Here is a 25163-nt window from a genome sequence, read left to right as displayed (position 1 = left end):
CATTTGATCCTACGCCATTCCCGTCTAGACCTGCGCCCTTCCTCACCGCCTGAAACCTCTTCAAGGCACGTTCATGCGGATCCTTCGTTCCGCACTAAACTATCCCTAGTTCGTGAGAAACACCCAAATTCTAAAAGAAACCGGTTTACCTTTTCTTCCTGAGGCTGTAATTTCATTCGCAGCAAATCTCCGGGCCTCAGTGGCAGGCCACGCAAACTCCACAATTTTGACACTCTCCAACTTCGCCCCGAAGCCGAACGACCATTTCCGAAGGCCCTGTCACCTTCTACAATGAGCCACTCCCTCTCGCTCACTCCTAGCTTCGCTTTTTAACGCGAGTGTCCACCCCCGAGGTGGACCACCTACTCCGACAGTTCTACCCCCCGAATCTCCCCCACGCTTAACAAATTTCCCTTCTCATGCCTTTCCCAAATCCCAACCCCTATTCCTTTTCCCGGGGATGAGTAACCCTCAGGGTTTATCTCCCCACTCGATGAGGGGTTTTGGTAGGTAAAAATCCGATACTACCTCCCTTCAGGGGGTGTACTTTGAAGATTTCCCCTCCTCGAGAATAATTTAATAAAAAAAAAACCATCATACACGTCACCCTTCGATTGATCTTCCAACAGAGCGGACGTGTCCAGAGCAGAGAGAAGAACAACAGCAGAGGACTTCCTATCCACAGCCGATAGAAAAACACTCTTTCTTAAAACTAATTTACCAAAATCTTTACAGCGACGGAAGACAGCCCAAAGCGACCGACGGAGATGGAGGACGCGGCTGCTTGCAGCTCGCTTACTCCAAACGAGCTAAGAAGTTTCCAGCATCCTACGAAGAAGCTACGTGCGACAAGCGTCAGAGTGAAAAAGCTGCCAGCGACACCGACGAGCTACGAAGGATTGCCAGTCGACGTCGAAATGTCCAGCGATACAGCGAGCGAAATCGAAAGTTCGGCTTCGCAAAATCGATCGTCGTTGCCAAAGCGACAGCGTGTCCCAGTAATCGTCATTCGAGAGATGCACCGATGGACAACATTAGCAGGCCTGCTAGCGAGACACAACGTGAAATTTCTGAAGGCCAGTAACATAGCAGACGGGATAAGCGTCCATTCCGAAACCATCATGAACTACAGGAACATGATAAAGCTGCTGAAGCAAGAGACCGTCGAGCACCACACGTACTTGCTTCAAGAAGACAAAAACCGTTGAAGGTGGTACTTCGCGGTATCCCGACAGACATCCAGACTGCAGATGTAACAGAAGACTTGATGGCGCAGGGTTTTAACGTCGGAAACGTCGTCAGGATGACTAGCGGTAAGACGAAGGCACCAATACCACTTGGTTATCCTACAAAAAAACGGCAAAAGTAAAGAAATATTTAAACTAACAACAGTTTGTTTTCTTAAAATTTCAGTAGAGACGCCACGACAACGGACCAGTGCCACCGATGCCAACGTTTCGGGCATCCACACAGGAATTGCACGTCAACCACCACGGCCGTAAGTGAATTCTCATCTGATCACAATCCGATTGTTTTGTCACTAGGTACCGACAATAACAATACCGTCTACGAGAGGAAGTCCACCTATTGGCCTCAATTTACCGACCATCTTCAGGAAAATTTTCCTAAGATCAAGGTAATACGAAGCCAACGGGACATCGAAGAAGCCGTTCACACACTCACAGCTGCAGTACTGTCGTCACTGGAACAAACGACAACGACCCACACGACGACCAGGGTTCCGATTCGAATACCTGATGCAGTCAGCAGACTGATCAGGGAAAAGAATCGAGCCCTATGTCGTTGGCAGCGCACCCGTCACTCGGCTGACCGGGTAGAGATGAACCAATTAGCGGTACAAACAAAGGACGCTCTACTAGACGCAGTGTGAAGGAGAGAATTATAACTTCTGAGAATTGTATATGCAACATACACAAATTATTTAATGCACGTTCTTTTAGGGTGTTCATTTGTGCGTGATTATACCACGTTACTAATGCACATGTCAGCTCAAATAATTGCGTTTTAATGAGCACACTTAAGCAATTAATGTAACGTGATAGGGATTGCTGAAGACATTGCTGATGTAAATAGCTATTCCTCTCCTTCTTTAAGGCCTTCATTGGTTCTCTAACCCCACACTATGTCGTGTACGCCCCTGCAGTAGTTTCTTATTGGTTTCCATTTTATGAAGGTACGATCATTGACGATATAAAAGGAAATAATTCCATTGTAAAGGCAGACTCGGCTGAAGAGGATCCTAGTTGATCCTAGAACGGTCTGAGGTAGAGGGGTTTTAGTCGGTAGGTCCAAGGACTTCTTCCTCGGGAATCCGACACTACCCAGTCGTACGGACGACTAGGTATCTTTTAAATATTTCCCCTCTTCCACGAAAACATAAAAAAAAATGTAAAGGCAGATTGTTGTACGTTTATCGTCCGCTATACATTGGTGATATTCAGTTGAAGTTGAAGTTGTTGTTTTAATGTTTACTTAATTTTTTTTACGTTTCTTCTTTTTTTTTCATTTTGTCTATACTTTTCTACTATAGTAAATAGTAATCATTTTTGTTACAGCAACTTTTTCATACAACACTGGTGTTTTATTGTTGTGTTTACGGTTGCTCTAATACCAACCGGGATGTTCCCATGCATATGTCTCCTAAAGACGAAATGGTAAGGAACTGAATTTTCAATGTACATATGTTAGTAAATTACACGTTACGTTGACAAAGATGGTTACTGTATGAAATCCTATGATTATTAATAGTGGATTAATATGCAATATTAATTTGAAATCATTTTCTCGATTTTTTATTTACCCACTACAAACTATCTCAAATTACTGAAGGAAAAATTGTTGCTGTTGTAGGTCGGTTGGTCGTGGTTGTTGTTGTCACACCCCCACCCGGAATCGAACCCGGGACCTTTGGCTTTACGCACCAATGTTCTGACCACTAAACTACGAGAGGTGACAACAACAACCACGACCAACCGACCTACAAGGTTAACGATCCGTCGAACTAATGTAACTATATACTGAATATACTATGATTAAACATACATATAATTTAGATATCTTTTAGAAGTGAGTTAGTTTAATATGAAATATTATTCTGAAAATTCATTTCTGAATTTTTTACCCACTACACGCTACCTCAAATTAATGAGGGAAAAATTGTTGCTGTTGTCACACCCCCNCGGCCTCACTAGTTAATATATATATAATTAAATTAATAGTCGTGGTTGCTGTTGTCACCTCTCGTAGTTTAGTGGTCAGAACATTGGTGCGTAAAGCCAAAGGTCCCAGGCTCGATTCCCGGCGGGGGTGTGACAACAGCAACAATTTTTCCCTCATTAATTTGAGGTAGTTTGTAGTGGGTAAATAAAAAATCGACAAAATGATTTCAAATTAATACTGCATGGTTACTGTAGCCACTTTGTAAGTATTACGTTTCGTATGGAGTTGCACGATTTACAATTGTGCATATTAAGAATTAATTTATCATTCCGACGTTTCGTCTGTGACTTATATATTAAGTTGCAACTTCTTATTACGGTAATTATAAATACTTTTCTTTGATCACAGCGTTATCAACTGCGGATTGGCCGTGCTGACTTCCTACAGAAACCGATGAACTATGTAAGGAGATAATATCGCGTCTGTCACATCCACTTCGGAGCAGACCGTAAAGCAGGATGGCGTTCCGACGTTATTGTTGCCAAGCGCTCCTGCAGAGAGAGGTAACTAATATCTTTTTCAATAATCAATCTCTGCATACATTGTTATTGAGCGTACATTAAGAATTGAAATATATTAATATTTTCTTGCGGTTAATGACTTAATGCCTTCGTTTTTACAAAGGAGTGCATGTACTTCTGTACTGAGACATATCACTTGAGAAGCTTTTCTTCCGCATACTGCTGTATTTCCGTATAAAGTCTCATATGGATATGTTGCTGTAATTTTTTTGTTTTCACAAATGTCCCACATACCGACGCCACATCCGCCGATTCCTACAGACTACTACCGACAACGGCGTCTGTAATCGCAACCGGTTAGTTCCGTAATAAATGACTGTTGTCTTCTCATTTACGCAATTAAACTTTCTCCACAGGTGCTACATTTCCCGTCGACACAGAGGGAATGTTCCGGTAAACAAAATTTACATTTGTTGATAGATGATCCTTCTGAGATCCAAAGCGGTATGTCGGTCACGCAAACGTCCGTTTTTAGTTGTGAAACCGAATGACCGCCGGTTGCGAAAGCTTGCTGAGAAATTTCGGACAACTTCCACGGACTGTCAGGACCTAGTGCGAAAAATAGAGAAAATGGCTCATTCCACGACATTTTTAAAGGCAGTACTTAATAAACACACTTATAAGTTCGTCATGGCTCAGTTTTTATCCCTGTTATAACAAAGTCCGAAGGGGTACAAACTTTTGCGGCACCATGTCGCGGAACCTTAAACAGTTTCCTACGCCAAGTACCCTTTGTCACCTGAATCAATGAAAGCATTATGAATTGCGTTGCGAAGAAGGTTCAGTCGGTCGATATACTGATGCGGTACTGTAGCGTCGTTTTTGATGAAATGACTATTCAACCACTCCTGCAGTACAATCACGATTCCGAATCGGTGGATGGCTTCCAGGATAACGGTCACGTTGGTGAGAGAAGGTATTTTCGGCAAGTGGAAGCAACCGTCGGCATACTATTTTAAATAAGGGGGTATGCGAGGTCATTGTGACTTGCCAGGGTGCTGGACCAATTGTTAAGGCCCTTATCTCAGACCAAGGCACGTCCAACGTTGCTGCCATCAAACGAGGTGAAGAAAACAAACTTTTCGGAGTATTGATAGGGGGGCAGGAAGTTGTACATCTGTATGATGCACCTCACCTTCTGAAACACATGCGGAACAATTTCTTTTTAAATGACGTTCGATTCCAATGGAATGTGGAAGTTGCGAAATGGGATCACGTTCGTCAGTTGTACGACCTAAATGGCAGAAAGGGTGACGACTATAAAATATGCAGCAAATTGACTGTGGATCACATCAACACTACCCGCAAAATGAAAGTTTCCATAGCTGCTCAGGTGCTCAGCAGGAACGTGGCGGCTGCGATGACCACCTTAACATCAATATCGAACGGTCTACCTCATAAGGCTGTTAGTACCGCAGAATTTTTGTTGTTTATGGACCAATTATTCGACAGCCTCAACGGGACCTTCATTAACGTAAAATATGGCAAGCGACTGAGATGAGCTGTGACGTCAAAGTCTAAACATTCCCAGTTTTGGACAGAAGCGATAACGGTACTGAAGACCATTTCCTTCTTCAACTCATGGAACGCTAAAATTATTCCACCAACGGTTAAGAACTGGATTCGCACTTTGGAGGGATTTCGGAACTTGTGGGATGTACTGCGGAAGGAGCGACTGTCGTTTCTTTGTCTGAGGAATCTCAATCAAGATTGTTTGGAGAACTTCTTCGGGTGCATTCGCAGTCATGGAGTACGGAACGTCAGTCCTAATGCGGCCGCTTTTGTCAATTCTTTCAAATCGTTCATAATTATTAATTATTTGGCAAACCGTTCCAAATCCTTTAATTGCGAGAGTGAGAATTTACGGGCCTTTGATAATTTAAAACAATTCCTCTCCGGCAAAGTCACCACCACAACAAGTGACATTCCCGAACACAGACCAACCGATACTACGTTATTGCGTAGGGGCACACTAAAGTATGTGGCTGGTTTTGTTGCTGAAACAGTGCTCTCCAAGGTGACAAGGTGTAAGCAATGCAGACTAGATCTTTTGGGAGACGATAGGACTGCGAAGGATTATTTTGTAATTCAAGCGAGGGCTTACTCCCCTAATGCCCTGCTGTCTCCTTCGACAACCTTCAACTGTTTCTTCCAAATAGCAATTTTTCTACTTCGTCACATATTACCTCAAATTTGTGCCGATATAAATATTACTGGAGAGATGGAGGTAGTGCCGAAGCACACAATGCAGCACGACAATCGCTTCCACTGCACCCAACATGATCTAAGCCTGCTGCTGGTGCAGTATATTTGGAAATTCCACTTGTTCACGTGGATTCAAAATATCAACAGGGTACTGCAAGACAAGAAAAAGGTGGGAACATCTCTGGATCCCATGAAGCAATACGCGGCGAGCAAGTACGCACAACACCAAAAGTTTCTACGTAGGAAGTAGATAACTGGTAAGTGTCATACATGTCTTCTTTATTACACATTTGCATGCTGCGGTATTATCAAAGAAAGTACTTTTTTATTTTTTTTTACTTATTTTCACAGCTTTCACAGTTACAGACCATCGCTGTCTGCCTACGAGCCTCTCCTTCTATTGTATTGCCACAGATTCCGGTAAGTGTTGCTGAAAAGCTTGACTAACGTTCAATTTTTATGGATACTTTTTGTCGACAGTATTCAGTGCGGTACCTTTAAAAGTATAATTTTTATTATTTTTACAGGTTTCACAGTCACCGATCATTAAGTGCCCCAGCTATACATTCCGGCAAGTGTCACTGAAGAGCTTGACCAACGTTCAATTTTTATGCATACTTTTTGTCGACAGTATATTCGGTACGGTACCTTTCTCAGTATAATTTTCATTAATTTTATTATTTTGGTAATATTTAATTAAAATTGTGTTCAAAATGTTGATAGTACATTATCTAAAGTTACCTACTAAAAGTTGCTAAAAACTTAAACTGTTACTACTAATATGAAATATTATTCTGAAAATTAATTTTTGAATTTTTTACCCACTAAACGCTACCCCAAATTAATGAGGGAAAATTGTTGCTTTTGTCACTCTAATTTAAACTATATTTTTGTTTTTCCGTTTTGTGGCCTTTTCTATTTGGCCAATTGTCTGTTCAAATTAGATAAAATATTTTATTTTGTACAAGTTTATTTGTTACATTCAATAACTTTTTTTACTATTCCTTCACTTATTATTACTTTAAAATTCGCAAATTGTTATGTTAACCTGCAAATGGATAAGTAACAATGTATTTCTTTTTTTACAAAAGAAACAATGTGTTTTCTTTTACAAAAAAGGGAACACTGCAAATTTAAAGTGCGCGCCTTTTCTATTTAGTATTGACTAGACCTGCTGGAGGGCGCGCAAATTAGCGCATTTTGAGTTGACCATCTATTACACTTTGTATATCTATTATCTATGGCAAACACCTTGCCTTTGACAGCAAATGTCCTAAAAGATCAGATCCCAAAACCCTCACTCCTTGGAAGACTGCACCATTAAAGTGCGTCGACCCTCCCACCGAAGAGTTATCAGATAACGACGATGACCCTACTCCCGAACTGTCATCCACTCCTGAACCTGAGCGCTTCACCAGAATCGAAGACGTGATCCGATTCACATAGTTATGTATGTCTTCCCTTCACCCTAACTTCAGGCTAGTCGAAGACGTAGTAGCCCGACACGCCGCCCAATTCTTCAGGCTAAAAGTGTCATACGTCATGTGCGGCAATCATGTCCACATTTCTATTGCACACCTATAGACACCCAAAACCTATTCCCACTGATAAATCCCAACCAATCTTATTGGTAACTTCGGCGACATCATCATATTTTTTTACCATAACAGACCTACCAGCGCACTCCCAATCCTACATATCGACATTACCAAGACCCATGGTTCTAGGTGACCTCATCAATTAACAATCCGGATGGTATAGACGCCGCGATAGACATCTATATATATCCACTTCTGTATAACAACTATTGTTACGATATCCCCCAACCGCTTGAAAACACTATCAGTCTTGCTCACTACTCATTGGGCAACTGGTAGCAATTCAAAAGCGTCCAACAACAAAATCAACTGACAAATTCAAACACTGGAACTATGGCTAAGTATATGGCGCATAAAACCCAAACCTAACAAAACACTACTTATACTATTCAGACACCCCAACTTACAACGTAGACACATTCTCACCGTGGACGATATTAATGTTATTAAATGTGTTCCCTAGCCAATCCGTGCATTCACATGACTACATCAGCGACTCTTCCAGACCCCGTTCGTCCGTTCTCTTACCGCCTGCCAGTGCATTTTACGCACTTGTATACCACCGTACAATACATTCGTCTTATTAATATATTTGCGGTCGCATTAAATACTTATTGTCGGTACAGTAATACGACGTTTGTTCACCGTTGGACTCTCAACACCAGCCCAGTCGAGTATTAGGTAAGTTAACTGTCCTTCAGTTCTTAGGGACCGAGCACGCAACGTCCCTTTGAACTTTCCTATCAACGTCCTTTGATTTGTATGTTTCTTCACTAATAAGTCCCATAACGACAATTCGCGACATCCGCATTTATTCTATATCCATTAACGGTTTCTGTCGCTTATCTTCCTTTCTCGACGAATCCAAGATCGAATTTTCCACTAACCAACTCCAACAGGACAGAGACCTTCATATCATTCTCCGTGGAGTCTGTAAAACCATTTCCGACCACGAAATCACTTCCGAACTGTCTTTAAAAGGCTTTGCTATCCGCGGCGTCTACCGTATGTCCAACGGTGGCAAAATCTGGTCACTTGTGTCCGTCCGTCTGGACAAGAATTTTTAATTTCAACGTTTACTATATTTGTTGGCAAGCCAATAAAGAAGGATCTAACAAATTGGTTGTCATTACACGTCAAATGATATGAATTATTTTTGGTTCTGATATTAAAACGTCCTCTACGAATATCACCGTTCTTGAAACCAACTACGAGAGCCGCTACCCCATCAAAACACGCTAGACGGTGCACACCGCGTCGATCGAGCAACCAAACCTATGGATGACTTGTGACAAATTATTCGACGCCGGAAACGTATAAATACAGCTATCTGACACTAACATACTCATACCACATCGAGCTTCGAAGCATCCCGACGCTCCTGTTCCTCTCCCTCACTGTATACTGAGGCAACAAAGCCCGAGTCACCTCGAAGGATCCGGAAATAATAAAAGAGCTTTCACCTCTGCAATCCCTACTTTCTAACAACCTTAAGATTACATCTAACCAAATATCATCTAACTCTACTCCGCCTTCAATACACCGCAACCTCAAACCCACTTTCCCTGGCGTTGTCCGCTCTGTGGGCATGAATGTATTCCCTACCGACGTCCTTTCTGCTCTCCACGAACAGAATATCGATGCCAAAAACGCCTGGCGTATTAAGTCCAGGCAAACTGGACAGGACACCTACCTGTTTCGTGTTGAATGACAGGCATTTTTGAAGGTGATCCGATCCAGAAGGAACCACTTAGTATTTTCAAGTTATCTGTAGGTGAACCATCTCATTCTGACTTAAAAATAAGACGACCACTTTGATTATCTCAGACGCTTAAGAATTAGATAATGAACATAATATATTAGAAATATATAGGCAAATGGCAAGTGCTTCCAAAAAGCCACACCCACACAACACTCCTACACAAAAACAACAACCACAGACAAATTACTTTGCACCTCGACAAACTATTAGTCCAATGCAAAGACAGCCCTTTACGAACCCCCGAACCTTTCAACAAATTCCTAGACAACAATTTTGTTTCTTAAAAAGAAATACTCCCTTGAGACCTTTCATTGCGCCTAAGCCTCAACCGGCATTTCAACAACAATCCAGGAATACACTTCAAAATAATACTCAAAGACCTTCAAACACTGGCGATGTTTACTTGATAACCGTCTCTCAGCTTAGACGACCCAATTTTTTTCAAAACCAGCAATGACCTAATTCACACATATACTACCTTACATTTACTCAAACGAATACGACTGCAAATTTTTTAATGATAGAGGAGCTTCAGATTCTATTATGAATTCTTTTTTGGCATTCAAATATTTTTCTGATTATTTATATGAAGAACCCTTTGAAGTCAATACGGCCCATGGACAGATCAAAGAACAATACAAATTATACATTCTTTTGATTTTTATAAAACTTTTGACGTATTGATTAGTCATGCTGACTAGACTAAAATGAACGCAATTGTAAATTATTCCAACAACACTTTGACTACTGAACACACACAAATACATTTTCACGATACCAGAGATAATATATTATCAAATATCACCTGCAAAATCCCAATCAATTTACGCAAAGGATCTTGTATTATTCTCGACCACGAACAAATTGTACCAGATATCTACATTGTAGATAACGGCTTTGCCGATGTGCAACGTCTCAATAATATTCACATCAATGGGCCAATGAATGTAGATACTCTTGACAAATATGTTTACTCAGACAAAGCCCCAATTGATAACAATTTAAATTGCGACGTAATTAAACAACTCAGATTAGACCACATGAACAAACAAGAAAGAAATAAAATTACAAAACATCTAGACTTTGATAGACATTTTTCTGTTACCACTGACGCTAGTGATAAAGCTATAGGTTTAGGTATTTATTAGACACCCCATCGCTTTTTACTCTCGTACACTTAATACAGCAGAATGAAATTACAGTACTACAGAAGAAGAATTACTAGCTGTAGTAGAATCCTGTAAATATTTTAGGCCCTACATTTACGGTAGGAAATTCACCCTTTTTACGGACAACAAAAACAAAAATATGACGACAAAACCTTAAAAACCCAATAATTGACAAGCCCGCTAAAAAATTAAACTTTGGGAATATAATTTTGAAATTAAACGTATTAAAGGCACAGAAACTATGTAGCAGACACACTTTCGCGAATGGAAATAAACACCCTTGAAGAAGACGACGATTTTGACAGACTCATTATTTTCCAACTCCTGTGCAGATCATGACTTCTTCAAGTTTTTCCTTTACAATTGACGTTTAAATTAGGAAAACGAGAACATATCACAAAAACATTACCAAACAGTAGATTTACATTTTGACAACAAAATTCAGGACACTCTTCAACACTCTATATTTCAAATATTACATGAAGCACTATCAGGAAAATGCAATAAAGTTACTTTTACGAAAACCTTTCTGGACGTAACACCCTATAACAGAGAAAAAGCCTCTGAACTAATATTGAATTGTCATGATACTAATCATAATGGTATCGAAGAGACATATTCTCATTTTAGAACAAAATTTTATTATCCCAATTTAAGAAATTAATCACATTTTACATTAATAAACGCGACGTATGCCTAAAATCCAAATATAAGCGAAACCTTCATAAACCATCATACAAAGGACCTATGGTAACATCATAATCCATTGAAATAATAACGATGGACTTATTTACGATTTAAAACAATACATTTTTGATAGTTTTAGACCATTTCAGTAAGTATGCGCAAGCTTATCACATAACAGACAAAAATTGAATTACCATGGTCAGTAAATTAAGACATTTGGTTAACTATTATGGCAAAATATTAGTTGATATGGGAACCGAATTTAACAACCCTCAAAGATTTTTGTAAACTTTATCGCATCAACTCGCACTTCGCAAACACAGACAACCCGACCACAATCAGTCCACTTGAAAAACTTCACGGCACACTTAAAGAAAAATTAACAATTTTAAAACAATCCAATCCCAAATTTAATGATACAATCTATTTTTATGTATAGCAATTCAATCTACCACCAAATTTAGACCTTTTGAAATAATTCATGGACCTGATAAAGACAGAACTCCCAGAGTTCAACAACCCAGCTGATAACATAAATAATAGAATTAAAGAAAAAGCATTGAAAAAAAGTAAAAAATCGAAATGTAGACAGAAATCAAAACGCGTTACAAAATTAATCAACAAAGTGAACCCATTTCTGAACTTTCTTGAGGAATTTATACCAAAACTACAGATAAATCCGAAATGACCCCTAAATTTCAAAGAACAACCAAAATTGACCAAAATGATGACAGAATTGAAGGAATATTAGCAGGACAAACAAAAATTAGAAAAATACCACTTCATAACGTTGGAAGGGTAAGAAAAGATGTTTTGTTGCAGGATGACGAAGACATTTCGGATCACCCTTCTCCTCAACCTGTCACAAGCCGAGACTAAACAACATTAATTTTTTATTCGAAAATTTCGGCAGTAGCCTCGTATTTTATTCCTACTTTCTTATTAGCAATAGTTTACTTACTTTCTTAACTGTACACTATCATGAAAAATGCCATTTGCTCATCACATCTGTAATATTTAATTAACAGTGTTCAAGATAATCGTGATGAGTCGTTCGTGCGTTTAATACTGCTACGGGTATTCTTAAAAATGAAATAAATTGACTGCAAATTGAACTACATGCAACCTTTGTAGAAATCAAACGCCTCTGCACGCAAAATATTCAAAATTATAAAATCATTTCTGTCTACAGATAAAAAAGAACCATTAAATTAATTGAAATTCAATAAATAAACCATTGCTTTGTTAGATGATATTATGCCATGTATAATTAATCTTTCTATGCTAGAACCCATTTAATTGAAATTAAACAAAATTTACCCTTTAATATAACCTTAATATGAAACTTTTATCCTATGGCGTAGCGATTGTATTGTCGTAAATAATCTCCAATACTTTTCTGTTAACCAAATTGAGACAATGTCACAGATTTTTTCAAGTCCCCTACTATTTACTGGGCATCATTACATTATTACTGATGACCACAACCAGCAAATGAAATGCAAATAACAAGGACTCAAAATTTGCAGCTACCCCCAAGACCACCGAGACATAGTAATACTGCTACAGAAGAAAAAGAGAAAAAGACCATCTACAGCAGTCGACCTTCGCATCTCATACTATCATCACGTTCGTGACACTATTCAATTCAAATTAACCCCAAAAGGATAAAGAAGCTGGCAAGGAACTCAAAGAGTTGAAGACATCTCCACCTCTGTGTCTTGTGATCGTGTAAAGACGAGAACGTGTTTTGTCTTAAGGGAGGATAAGTTACTGTTGGAGGTTAGATTAGCAAAAACTAATGTAAAACTAATTACGCACTCATTAACAAAATCGAAAATTAGAGCCAGCGTACATTTGACGAGAAATTTTTTTTGTTAATAACAAAATAAAATTGTATACTCAGTTTATTACGTTTTTCTGTCAATAATGCAAATTATTTTTTACTGTGTACAAGGAACGATCTCCGCTTCAAAGCGAAAGCGACCATCAACAAACAGCACAGTAGATAAACATATTTGCGTAAGTAAATTCAACACAATATCAAAACACGCAAATAATCTCGAAAGCAACAACAACACTGAATTAGATAATAACAAAGACAAGCTATATTCCTCAAATACGAAGCTTAGTAGTAAGGAGATTTTTCGCTGAAAAAAAAAGGAAACGTTACAACGCAATTTACGTCTTTTAAAATTTTATACTGATCGAACATTGACATTGACCAGTTGTGTATCGAAACTAGTTTAAAACTTTATGAAGCTATAATAAATATATAAGAAATGAAAGGACGAAATTCTACGAAGTGCTTTATACTATACAAAAAAACAAATCGGAGAAAGTCTTGTTGGAACAAACGAAAACAGACTAATATTTGAAATTCAAGATTCAGAAACTGTTTTTATAAAAACTAAAAATTGAAACAATATTATAAATAAATGTAAGAAAATGGAGGACATTTCACAAATGGATATACACCATGACGAATTTCTATAAACCAACGGTAAGAAAATGTAACAAATGACTTACTTATTTTCAGGAATGCCTAAAGCGATGTGTGTGTGTGTGTGTGCGTAAGTTAGATGATAAGTGAGCATTTGTGAAAAGTATTAAGGCAAAAGTATCTTTATTTGATTGCACGGTTGAAGATTTTTGGCCTATTTAAACGAAGAAAACATGTTAGAATATTATAACGAACATATATATAAAGAAAATAATTGTTTCACAGGATTAACATGAATGATATTAAATTTAAATAACCGTTAAAAATCAATAATAATTTAACTAATAATNCTAATCCTCTTCTAATTTTTTTATCATTATTATAATATCATTTTTTATATTATTAAATCTACATGTTATTGACTTAAAAAACAACAGTCAACGATAAAAGAAGTTTATCGGTCTTATATTAATCTTTAACATATGCACGTAACGGAGTGTATTCTTTTATTCGATCTTTTAATAATAAACAATATAGTACGTATCACAATTAGCACACATTACCAGGGGTACAGAAAAGGACATAGCACAATTTTATTAAAAAAATATACTGTTCCCAAAGGATACAAAAAAAAATTTTAGGATTTTAGTCTATGCCACGAATCTAGGATGTCAACGCGAGCGAATCCGAGAGTAAAACCTAGAAATATAAGCATAAAGATTTTTTTTAAACGGTAAGTTTAAATTATTACTACAGGGACATATTACCAAATATAAATGTACTTACAAACTAGTAAGATGACATTGATTAATTTGACAAGAATTTTTAATTTTAACGTTTACAATATTTGTTTGCAAACCACTAAAGACGAGTCTAACAAATTGGTTGTCTTCACACGTTAAATGATATGAGATGTTTTTGGTACTGACATCAAAACGTCCTCTACGAATACAACTCAACTGTTACTGAAACCAACTATGAGAGCTGGTACTCCACCAACAAACGCTAGCCGGTGCCGACCGCGTCGATCAAACAACGAAACCGATGGCGATGGGTCATCCCAAGATCATTCGACGCCGGAATCGTATAAATACAGCTAGTTGACACCAACATACTCATCCCACATCGAATCTTCGAAGCGTGCAGACCATTACCAGCCGACAAGAAGCAATCAACAGCCAACGAGCAAACTTAAAGCAGCAGTCAGCGGAAATTCAGCGAATTTCAACGTTCGATAGTCGCAAATGATTGCAGATTCTATTGCAGCTAACTTCTACAGCCCAGCCGACCTCGGTAAGCAAATTTTATGCCCGTTTGCACCGACGTTTTACTAAGGCAGACTTAACAAAGTACTGCTTAAGTATAAGTCTTACTTAACTTCCAATTCGTTTGCACCGTACGCTGCCTATCTCCAACTTAACTAAGTAGTGCTTAGTTGTTGATGGTTTGGCAATAACGGTACAATGTAACAATTTGTAGGGTTTTTTGTGCCGAATAGTGAAGAAATTTCCAACTGCTTTGTCCGTTTTGGTGTTGCTAAGGGTGTTGTTTACCGCCTTTTCCTGTGATTATACGTTTTTGTTTTTGTGTTTATTTGTTTTTTGTCTGGTTTTGTTGTGTTTTAGTTAGTAAAAATAGTAGTAGTGTAGTTTTAAATACAATTTTTAGTGGTAATTAGTATAGTGTACAGACATTTTTTATAAAATACAAAATATCACATACGTAGTCGACATGGATATTAGTAAATATAGACGATTTCAGCAATTTATAATTTACTGATGAAATAATGTTTTGCTTAACAGGAAAAAAAGGTAGAAATGCTAATTTTTCGGCATCTGAAAAAGAAAAACTGTTTAGTTTGGTATTTAAATATAAGGATGTAATAGAAAACAAAAAAACTGATGGCACCACAAATGATCAAAAAACGGAAATGTGGATGCGTATTGAACAGGAATTTAATGCAACTTCTCCTGATGGGCGGTATAGGACGGCAAACTCACTTAAAAAAAATTACACTAATAAAAAAATGCATGTAAGGAAGGAAGTTGCAGAAGATAGAAAGAAGCGTTACATAACAGGTAACAAATTATTTATGTAGAAGACAAGTATAAAGACTTTATTGAAGGTGGAGGGCCCGAGAAAAAATTAAACACCTCGAACATGGATTTAATTTTATCAATCGTGAATGACAAAACCATTCATGGGCTCACAAATGAATTTGATAGCGATTCGGGCAACTTACCAACTATTAAAAATACATCAGTATATATTAATAATAAAAAGTATGTAAATATACAGTATACTTAATCTGTCCCTTTATTATGCAGACAATGTCAAAAACACCATTGCTGGAGCACTTTATGGCCGATAACTCTGTAGAAGTTATTGCTGAGACTGATGAGGTAATGGAAAATTGAAACTTATAAGTATACTTACTGATTTTTCTCTCATCAATTATAAATATCAATACAATTGATAGAATAGTCGAAGGTTGTGGTGGTTAATTGCTTTTATGAAAAATTTGCATTTTTCTATAATATTTTAGAACTGTTTTGTATATGTCGTATATTGTAGGACTCCGAAAATGATTATATGCCAGTATACAAAGGTGCAACTGGCAGTGGAATGGTGGAACCTCTACAAGAAGTACTTTATTATCAGAAATTACAAATACGGCTCATTATTACATTTCATTTGTTTTAGATCAATAGTACTGCTTGCCAGAGCACTGCTGCATTACTGCAAACGCCAGTAAGCAGAAGCCTCCACAATGCAATAGTAAATGTGATAGTAACTGTTATATGTGAAATATTTATATCGATACTTGTAGGGTAGTGGTCCTAGCAGAAGACGTCCGGCCACTGTTGTGAGGGCCCTCACATCATCGGCCGTTGCTGATAAGTACACAAAACTGTTACAGCAACGGCTGGAAGTTTGTGAACTCGAAAAGCAGCACCTGCTACAACAACAACGTCATAAGCAGGAGCTGCATGAATTAGAAAAACAATCTTTGTTATTAGATATAGAAATTAAAAAAGCCAAATTAAATTTTTTAAATAAAAGTTGTTTATAATTGTTGGAAATTTTATTAAATTATGTATTTATAAATATAAATTACTGTAAATTATTAAAATAGTTCTCTATTAAGTTTTGTCTTGCATTTAAATTTTCTTCGGCACCTCCATCGTCAACGAAATTTCCATTTTCTATCAGGTCATTTAATTCGTTGGCGTCAATGTCGTCAGGTAGTGGCGGCACCTCTAAATCGTTTGCTGTTCTTGCAATATTTTGCAAAACAGCAGTGGCAACAATAACTGTTAATGTTGTTTGAAATTGAAGCCTTATCCCATAGGCAAGGACAGGGAAGCGCCGTTTCCAATTCCCAAACAATCGTTCGATAGTATTTCTTGTTCTAATATGTGCTTCATTATATAGAACAGAAGCCCTTCCCCGCGGATTTAACAAGGGTGTCAAAAAATAGCCCCTAAGTGGGTATCCACTGTCTCCTACAAAAAATTTACGTAAGAATCAATATTAAAATAAAAAAAGTATATGAACCTAGTAAAAAACAGTTCGGAAATTCCATATTTTCCATTTTTGCACGTATCCTACTGTTGTTAAATATATTTGAATCGTGTGTTGAGCCAGGCCACCTTGCAACAATATCCATTATTTCCAAGTTTGCATTTCCAACAACTTGTACATTTATAGAAAAATAGGATTTCCTATTTCGAAACACTTCTGCATCATCACCACCTGGTGATTGAATTTTTATGTGTGTTCCATCTACAGCACCTATAACTCTAGGGAACCCAGCAATTCCAAAAAAATTCATTTGGAACTTGCACAACTTCCTCCTGTGTGCCAGGCATTTTTATAAATCGTGCCCCTAAAGATGCTATAGCTCTGGACACCCTGTTTACGATACGTGATGCTGTTGAAGTATGCATCCCTGCAAAGTCGGAGATGGCTACCAGGTGACCAGCAGAAGCATAATTTCGAATGGTTAAACGTCCTAGAAACCGATCCTCTTCATACTCCTCCGCATGTTCCTCTTCATCGAAGTCCCAATCCCCAAGACCGGAAACCTTCCTACCTATATTCACGGCACTGATCAACAATGTCCCTAACAAATTCGCAAATCAAAAGGACCTTTCGACCACTTTAAAAAGCCTGTCATCCTTTATCTTCCTCTCGCTAACCGTCTTTCGAGACAATAAAGCCTTGGTCACTTCCCGTGATCCCGACCTAATCAATAATCTAAAACCTTTACGATCGTTGCGCTCCGAAAAGATCCAAATCCAACTACACGAGAAGAAGAACAAAAAACCTTACTCCCTACTGCAAATATCCGCAACCACAAACCTACCTTTTCCTGTGTGGCCCGCTCATTCGATTTAAACATTTCTTCCACAGATATCCTAACTGCTTTGAAGAACCAGAACATTGAGGCCAAAAACGCCTGGCGCACTAAGTTCAGGCAAAGGGGCAAGGATACGTTCTTGTTTCGCATAATTTCCACTTGCCCGAAATCAATCGACTTACTTACTCTCAAAAGGCTTCAAGATATTCTCTCGCAACTATCGCTGCGAACCATCCCAGCCCACAGTCACACCACTGCGTCAAATGCTTCACAGTGGTCACAATTCCACATCGTGTCAACAGAAACCGCTTTGCTACCGCTGCGGTTTGAAACATGATCCTGCCACCTGCAAGTCCTCTCCTTCCTATACCAACTGCAAGGGTACACACCTTGCCTTTGACAGTAAGTGTCCAAAGCGTCCCGACCCAAAAACCCTTACTCCCTCAAAGACAGCCCCGGTTAAGTATGTAGATCCACCAGCCGAAGAAATTTCGTAGCCGAACGACGTATTTTACGCAAAGTCGCGAGATTAGACCTACTTTTCCATCCTACACACTTTACAACAACATTCCAACCGCCTACAGCCACACCAATATCCAACCACTTCGGAAGCCTGGAGGCTGTCATGGAACTGTCAGACTCGGAAAACGAAAGTTCGATGCTGGTTTTACAAAATCGGAAGTCGAAAGGCAGCAGCCAAAGGCCGAAACCAAAAAAGGTCTATGATTCCACCCATCGCCATTCGGGAAAAGGCAAAGGGGTTCAGCTCTGCCAACAGCTTGCCAGCCGAAATCTGAATTTCACCAAAGCAAGAAACGTCGCTGAGGAGATCAGCATCCAACCTGAGGATATCGAGGAGTACAGGGGTATCAAACGAACCATAGACGAACAGAAACTACAATACTACACTTATACGTTACAGGAAGAGAAGCCCCTGAAAGTTGTACTGCAAGGAATACCCACCGACATAACCACGGACGACGCAACCAAGTACCTTAACAGGCAAGGTTTCCATCCTCGAAACGTCGTACAACTGACGAGCGCCAGGACCAAGGCCCACATAGCGCTGGTTTTGGTCATCCTACCGAAAGACAGCGCGTCGAAGGAAATTTACAAATTGAAGGCTGCATGTAGGCGCCAGAAGTCTACCGTCGGACAAGCAATGCCTAGCTGTGTCAACTGCGGGGAGAACCATTTCACTAAAGAGTGCGAGAAGGCAAGGGAAGTCCCAGCCAAGTGTGCGAACTCCGATGACCATCCAGCGAGCTACCCGAAGTTTCCCGACTCCCCGACTTCCGAGAATGCCGACGTCGACGGCAACGAAGACGACCACTGCACCGGTTCTACCAGTCAATGCCGCACAGGTATGGAATATAATAGTAATGGGCCCGGAGAACCCTACACAATACCCGCTGAATCACACACATCGACCATACGTTTTGGATATCGCCATCCGCAAGGACATCGACCAGGACTTCAGGCTATCAGTGGTAAATGAGCTTTCCTCCGATCACAACCCCGTTATTCTGTCCATAGGTGATGAACGAAACCAGACCGTATACGAGAGGAAGTCCACCTGCTGGCCGGCATTTACCGAGCATCTTCAGGAAAATTTCCCTAAGATCAAGGTAATACGGACTAGATAGAACATCGATGAAGCAGTCCACACGCTAAAAACAGCTGTACTGTCGTCTCTCGACCGAACGACAAAGATCCATACAACGTCTAAGGTTTCGATTCGAATCCCCGCTACAGTTTGCGGACTGATTAGGGATAAAAATCGGGCCCGACGTCGTTAGCAGCGCACCCGAAACCCGGACGACCGGACCGAGTGGTTTCGACTGTCGACACAAGTGAAGGACGCTCTACACCAGGACGAACGGTGGCAGGTGAGGCTCAGTAATCTAGACCAGATTCCAGGTTCACTGTGGAAGTTTGCACGTAATTTGAAGAATGGACCTCGTAGCATCCCGCCAATACACGGCGAATGCGGAATGGTGTATACACCGATAGGAAAGACGGAAACGTTCGCGGACTGTCTAGAGAACGCTTTCGGACCTAACGACAACAACGTAGACGACGACCACATCGACCACGTGGACTTCAACATTCGACGTCTACTGACGACAGGGCACATTGGTTTCATCAAATCAACGAACCCGAAGGAGATAAAAGAGGTACTTGCCGCCACCACTGCCAGGAAAGCTCCCGGACCCGACGGGATACCAGCGCGAGCCCTGAAAGCTCTACCGGTAAAAACCAATATTTCAATCGTCAATATCACTATTGCGATTCTAAATCTAAGGTACTTTCCACTGCAATGGAAAATCGCAGGCGTAGCTGTATTTCAGAAACCAGGGAAGTCATCAACTTTCCCCTAGAACTACCGACCGATTGGTCTCCTCCCAGTCTTGGAGAAAATCGCAGAACGAGTACTGCTAGCCAGATTACTCGACGAGGTCTCCCGATTGAACCCGCTGCCGGATGAACAGTTTGGCTTCCGGGCCAAACATTCGAGCACGTTAGATCCGGCTGCAACCGGGAGTTGTGAACAGGGGCGATCTTTCTCGACTTTTCCTAGGCCTTTGACAAGGTATGGCACAAGGGCGTAATTTATAAACTCTTTTGTACAGGTTTCCACTCAGCTCTCGTTAAAACTATAGCGTCGTTTCTCCGGAATTGTAGTTTCACAGTGAAACTAGGTGACGCCCGCTCTAGCTACCGCATTAGAATTCCACAAGGGTCGCCGTTATCGCCACTACTGTACTCCCTCTACACAGCAGACACACCGACGTCTAGGGACACTACGCTTGCCCTGCACGCCGACGTCACCGCAGTTATGGCTAAGTCGATTGTTCCCCACGTGGTAACTAATCGTCTCCAGGCAGCTGCCGACGAATTAGAGGACTGGTGCAGGAAATGGCGAATAGCAGTTAACCCGGAAAAGAGCTGCGCTCGATTCCTTACAAAGCAACGACGTACACCGGACCGCAGCATCACCCTCTTCGTCCGGCTAATTCCGTAGAAAACCGACGTCAAGTTCCTTGGTGTCAAGCTAGACGGAGGACTTATTTGGAAAATTCACACCGACTACTGCGTTAGTAACACATCGGCAGTGATGTCTCTCTTGTTCCCGCTAATTAACCGAAGGAGCAAACTCAGCCTCAGAAGTAAATTACGGCTATACACATCGGTCATTCGACTGATAATGACGTATGCCAAGACACAGTTGAACAAACGTCAGGTTGTGCAAAACAAGGCACGGAGGCTTGGCACGGACGTTCCTTGGTTCGTTTCTAACGCGGCGCTTCACCGGGACTTGAAGGTACCATGGATGAAGGGAGTCCTGTCAGAGATGGCAACGAGAGCGGTTGTAACCTGCCAAGCCAACCAGAACGCGCTGATACGCGAAATGGTAAACTACAACGAGCACGTGCCCTGGAAGCACAAGCGATCAAAAATGGTAATGAACTACCATCTTAGCCATTCTAACACGTTGTTGTATGTAAATAAATATATACTAACAATTTCGTTATTGTTAAAATTTATTAACAAACTGTTATTATTTACTAGAGATCTATATATCTATATATTCTTATTCTTCTACGCAAAACATCCACTTTCAGATGTCCAGGCCCATATGTACATTTGTCCCCTATACAGACAAATTGTGGTTCTCAATTGTTCTTATTTATCATACGCGAAAGTTTACATGTTACAGATTTCAAGGAGAAGTCACAGAACTGGAACTTGAAGTACGAAGGGTTTTAATAAGTAAGAATCTCACATTAGCACGCACATAGAAGCAATTGCGTGGTTTCTCCTCTAGCCAATGGCACAAAAAAAATGCCGGCATACTCATCCTTCTATCGACTATCACAGCGAGCGAACCTTCTTAGCAGACAGCAGCAACCTACCAGTCTACCTTCGACTGCTCTCCAACTGATCCTCGAGCAGAGCAGACCAGTATACGACAACAGTAGTAGCATACTACGGACGGATTAGCCGACAACGCCGACCGTCATTGTTCGATAGCCGTCAGTAGGTTCGATAGCCAACGCTTCACGCTTACAGCTATCTAAGTGTAGACGACCACTGCCCAGAGGTAAGGAATTAAAAGTTTTAAACTAACCAACGTTCATTAGGACAGAGTAGGCAACGTCCCTTTGAATTTACACTCACCCCGTTAGGAAGTTAACAAACTAACAACATAAACACACGTTATCCACTCATATATGCGTCACATCCTAAATTACACACTCACGCGCATACACGTACACACACTCATACACATCTTATTCGACGATTGCGATGGCCACCACCTTTGGCACTCCCGGGAAGAGGACTAGGACCGTCTCGCGAAGCGATGAGCATTCCCACCGAAACGTGATTCGCGGGCGTAGACATTCCGACTCCTCTCACTCATCACCATCTTCCTCTACCTTTTCCTCTATAACTTCCCAAACCTCTTCCCCACAATCTCCGAAGCTTTAATTTCCAACACACCTGACAAGAATCCCTGTATACCACCATACGTACGCTACCTTCCATTATATTCCTTACGCTTACCGTTTTCCGCGGTAACAAAACGATTGTCTCATCAAAAGATCCCGACATTGTAAAAAGACTTTCTCTCCTCAAGGCACTTCTATCTGAAAAGATAAAAATACAGCCAAACCGTACGTCCAAATTCCCATACCATACCAAGCCAACAATCGTTAGACCTACCTTCTCTTGCGTCATTCGTTCTGTAGACCTAAAAATCAATGTCGAAAACGCCTGGCGTATCAAGTCCAGGTAAACCGGCAAAGACACTTTCCTCTTTAGGATAATCTCAAATTGCCTTAAATCCGTAGACACCCTACTATCCAAAGGATTTACTATGTTTTCCAAAATTTACAGATGTGAACTTTCCTAATCACCAGGCTCTCAACCTCTGCAATGCTTCACATTTGGTCACAACACCGTTTCCTGCTCCCAAAACCAACCGTACTGTTAACCGTCGCTCTTCTTGCTGCACCTTGTCCCCATCCTGTTTCAACTTTTAACTCTAAGTGTCCCAACAGACCTTCACCTAAATCCCTGACACCTTCGAAAACCACACCAATCAAGTGTGTCAATCCTCCAGACGATGAAATGTCAGAAGACGATTCATCAGAAACAAACTTTAGCACTCCGAAACCAGACGCTTCGATAAGATCGAGGACACCATCAGGTTTACATACCAATGTATGACTTCCCTATATCCCAACCGACGCTTCGTCCAAAGCGTAGTCGCCCGCCAAACCGCCCAGTTTTTCAGACGCAAAGTCTACTACGTTTATCGAGGTAATAACGTACACATATCCACAACACCTATCACCTCGCCTCCAAGATACTCGCACGGCTAAATCCAAACCCACACCAATCGATGACTCATCTTCCCCGTCAATTAACAATCGTGGACCTTAAAATTTCTACCATTAATACGAAAGGGTGGAAGTGAAAAAAGAATAACATAATACACACGCTAAATAACGATTCAATACACATTCTCGCACTGCAAGAAACACTATCCATACGCAAAGAATATATATCACAGTACAATATCTACCGATACGACAAACTACTCCTCAAAAAAGGGACGTCGCGTCTAACCTATTTTTCTTACCACCTCAATTCCAAGAGCTCGACTACTGCGCAGTTACGCTGCACCTTCACTCCGGAGATATTATTATCTTTTCATTTAAGACTAACTGAACTAAACTAACTAAACTCCCTTGATCCGGTACTCAAATTACAAACAGAGACAATATCAGCTATGAATTCAGGCGGTTGTACCGTAGCAGTAGCACTCGACTTCGAAAGAGCGTTTGACACAGTTTGGCATAAGGGGCTACTATACAAACTATTTCAAATTAACCTTCACCCTTTCTATTATATAATGTATTTAGTCACGACATTCCACAGCTCCTCGACAAAGCAACTCTGGCTCAGTACGCAGACGACACCGCCTATTGGGCATTTGGAATAAGTACCAATTCATGTAACTTGAAAATTAACCTTCAAATCAATTAACTCGAACTATGGCTCAGTAAATGGCGTATGAAACCTAACCCAAACAAAACCCAACTCATTCTATTCAGATATCCTAATTTCGTCACCAAAAAATCCCTTTCAACGCGCGACATAAATGATACACAATTTAACACTTGACTAACACTGAAAACAGAAATAAAATACTTGGGAATCACACTAACACACACAATGAACTCACACAGCAACACTCTGGATAGAGTAAGAGAACGAGCTAACTTAATTTCTCTAATAAACGGTCGAATAAAGACGTATAATACAAAAACACCTCTCCACACATACAAAACATTTATATGACTTCTTATAGACAAAAACCCTATCCCACATACTCCGAAGCATCACACAAAAACAAAAAAAAAAAACAAAATTCCCTTCCCCCTGCCAAATTATTGGCAACTACTCCCGACCTCCCAGACGAATACCTCATATAGGTATACGATAACCTACCCAACTCCCTAAAATAACCACACAAGTACACATACACTTACACACACATACATAGACACACACACACACACACACATACATAGACACACACACACACACATACACACACACACACACATACACACATTTGCGCGTGCGCGTTGCTGAAGAGGACCTTAATTGAAGATTTCCCCTAATAAAAAAAAACAAACCGACACTTACATTCTTCCACTGATCTTCAACCTGAGCGGGCGCATCGAGCAGACACCAGAATGAGAAGAACTTCACAAAGAGAGCGTAGCTAACAGCTTGATATCTTTTCAATCTTATTCAAGACCAATTTTATAAATCGAAAATAAACAACGGACGGGCGACAACACCGAAGGAAACCAAACAGTGATGGACAAAGCGGCTGCTTGCAGCTCACGAACCCCTTCCGCTGGGACGGCGGAAAATGTGTTCCGGTTACCTTCGAAGCGTCAGAGGGTAACCCAGTTGAGGGTGAATACGCCGTCATCGACAGAAACCAAGAATTCCTATAACCCATTGCCATCGAACATGGATTTATCGGACAACGAAATTAAGCATTCTCCTACCAAACTGGCACCAAAGAAGACCAGGGTTCCGTCAATCATTGTTAGACACACAGGCAAGTGGATCGGCCTGTGTAACCA

General features: G+C 40.3%; 2 long non-coding RNA genes and 1 pseudogene across 2 annotated transcripts; 2 read left to right on the top strand and 1 right to left on the bottom strand.

The window, feature by feature from the left end:
- The first annotated feature begins 744 nt into the window (after positions 1-744).
- On the top strand, positions 745-4049 carry LOC108742299. The gene is made up of 4 exons (XR_001938653.1): positions 745-1313; positions 1414-1498; positions 2577-2675; positions 3589-4049. It is a non-coding gene; the product is annotated as an uncharacterized LOC108742299 (long non-coding RNA).
- A 1478-nt stretch (positions 4050-5527) lies between these two features.
- Positions 5528-13027, top strand: LOC108742298. The gene is made up of 4 exons (XR_001938652.1): positions 5528-6223; positions 6318-6386; positions 6494-6605; positions 12712-13027. It is a non-coding gene; the product is annotated as an uncharacterized LOC108742298 (long non-coding RNA).
- A 3712-nt stretch (positions 13028-16739) lies between these two features.
- LOC108742295 lies at positions 16740-18138 on the bottom strand (annotated as a pseudogene).
- Between the last annotated feature and the right edge of the window lie 7025 nt (positions 18139-25163).

Source organism: Agrilus planipennis, unplaced genomic scaffold (genome assembly GCF_000699045.2).
Source record: "Agrilus planipennis isolate EAB-ADULT unplaced genomic scaffold, Apla_2.0 scaffold349, whole genome shotgun sequence".
Taxonomy (NCBI): domain Eukaryota; kingdom Metazoa; phylum Arthropoda; class Insecta; order Coleoptera; family Buprestidae; genus Agrilus; species Agrilus planipennis.
This window is presented reverse-complemented; position numbering and strand designations above follow the sequence as displayed.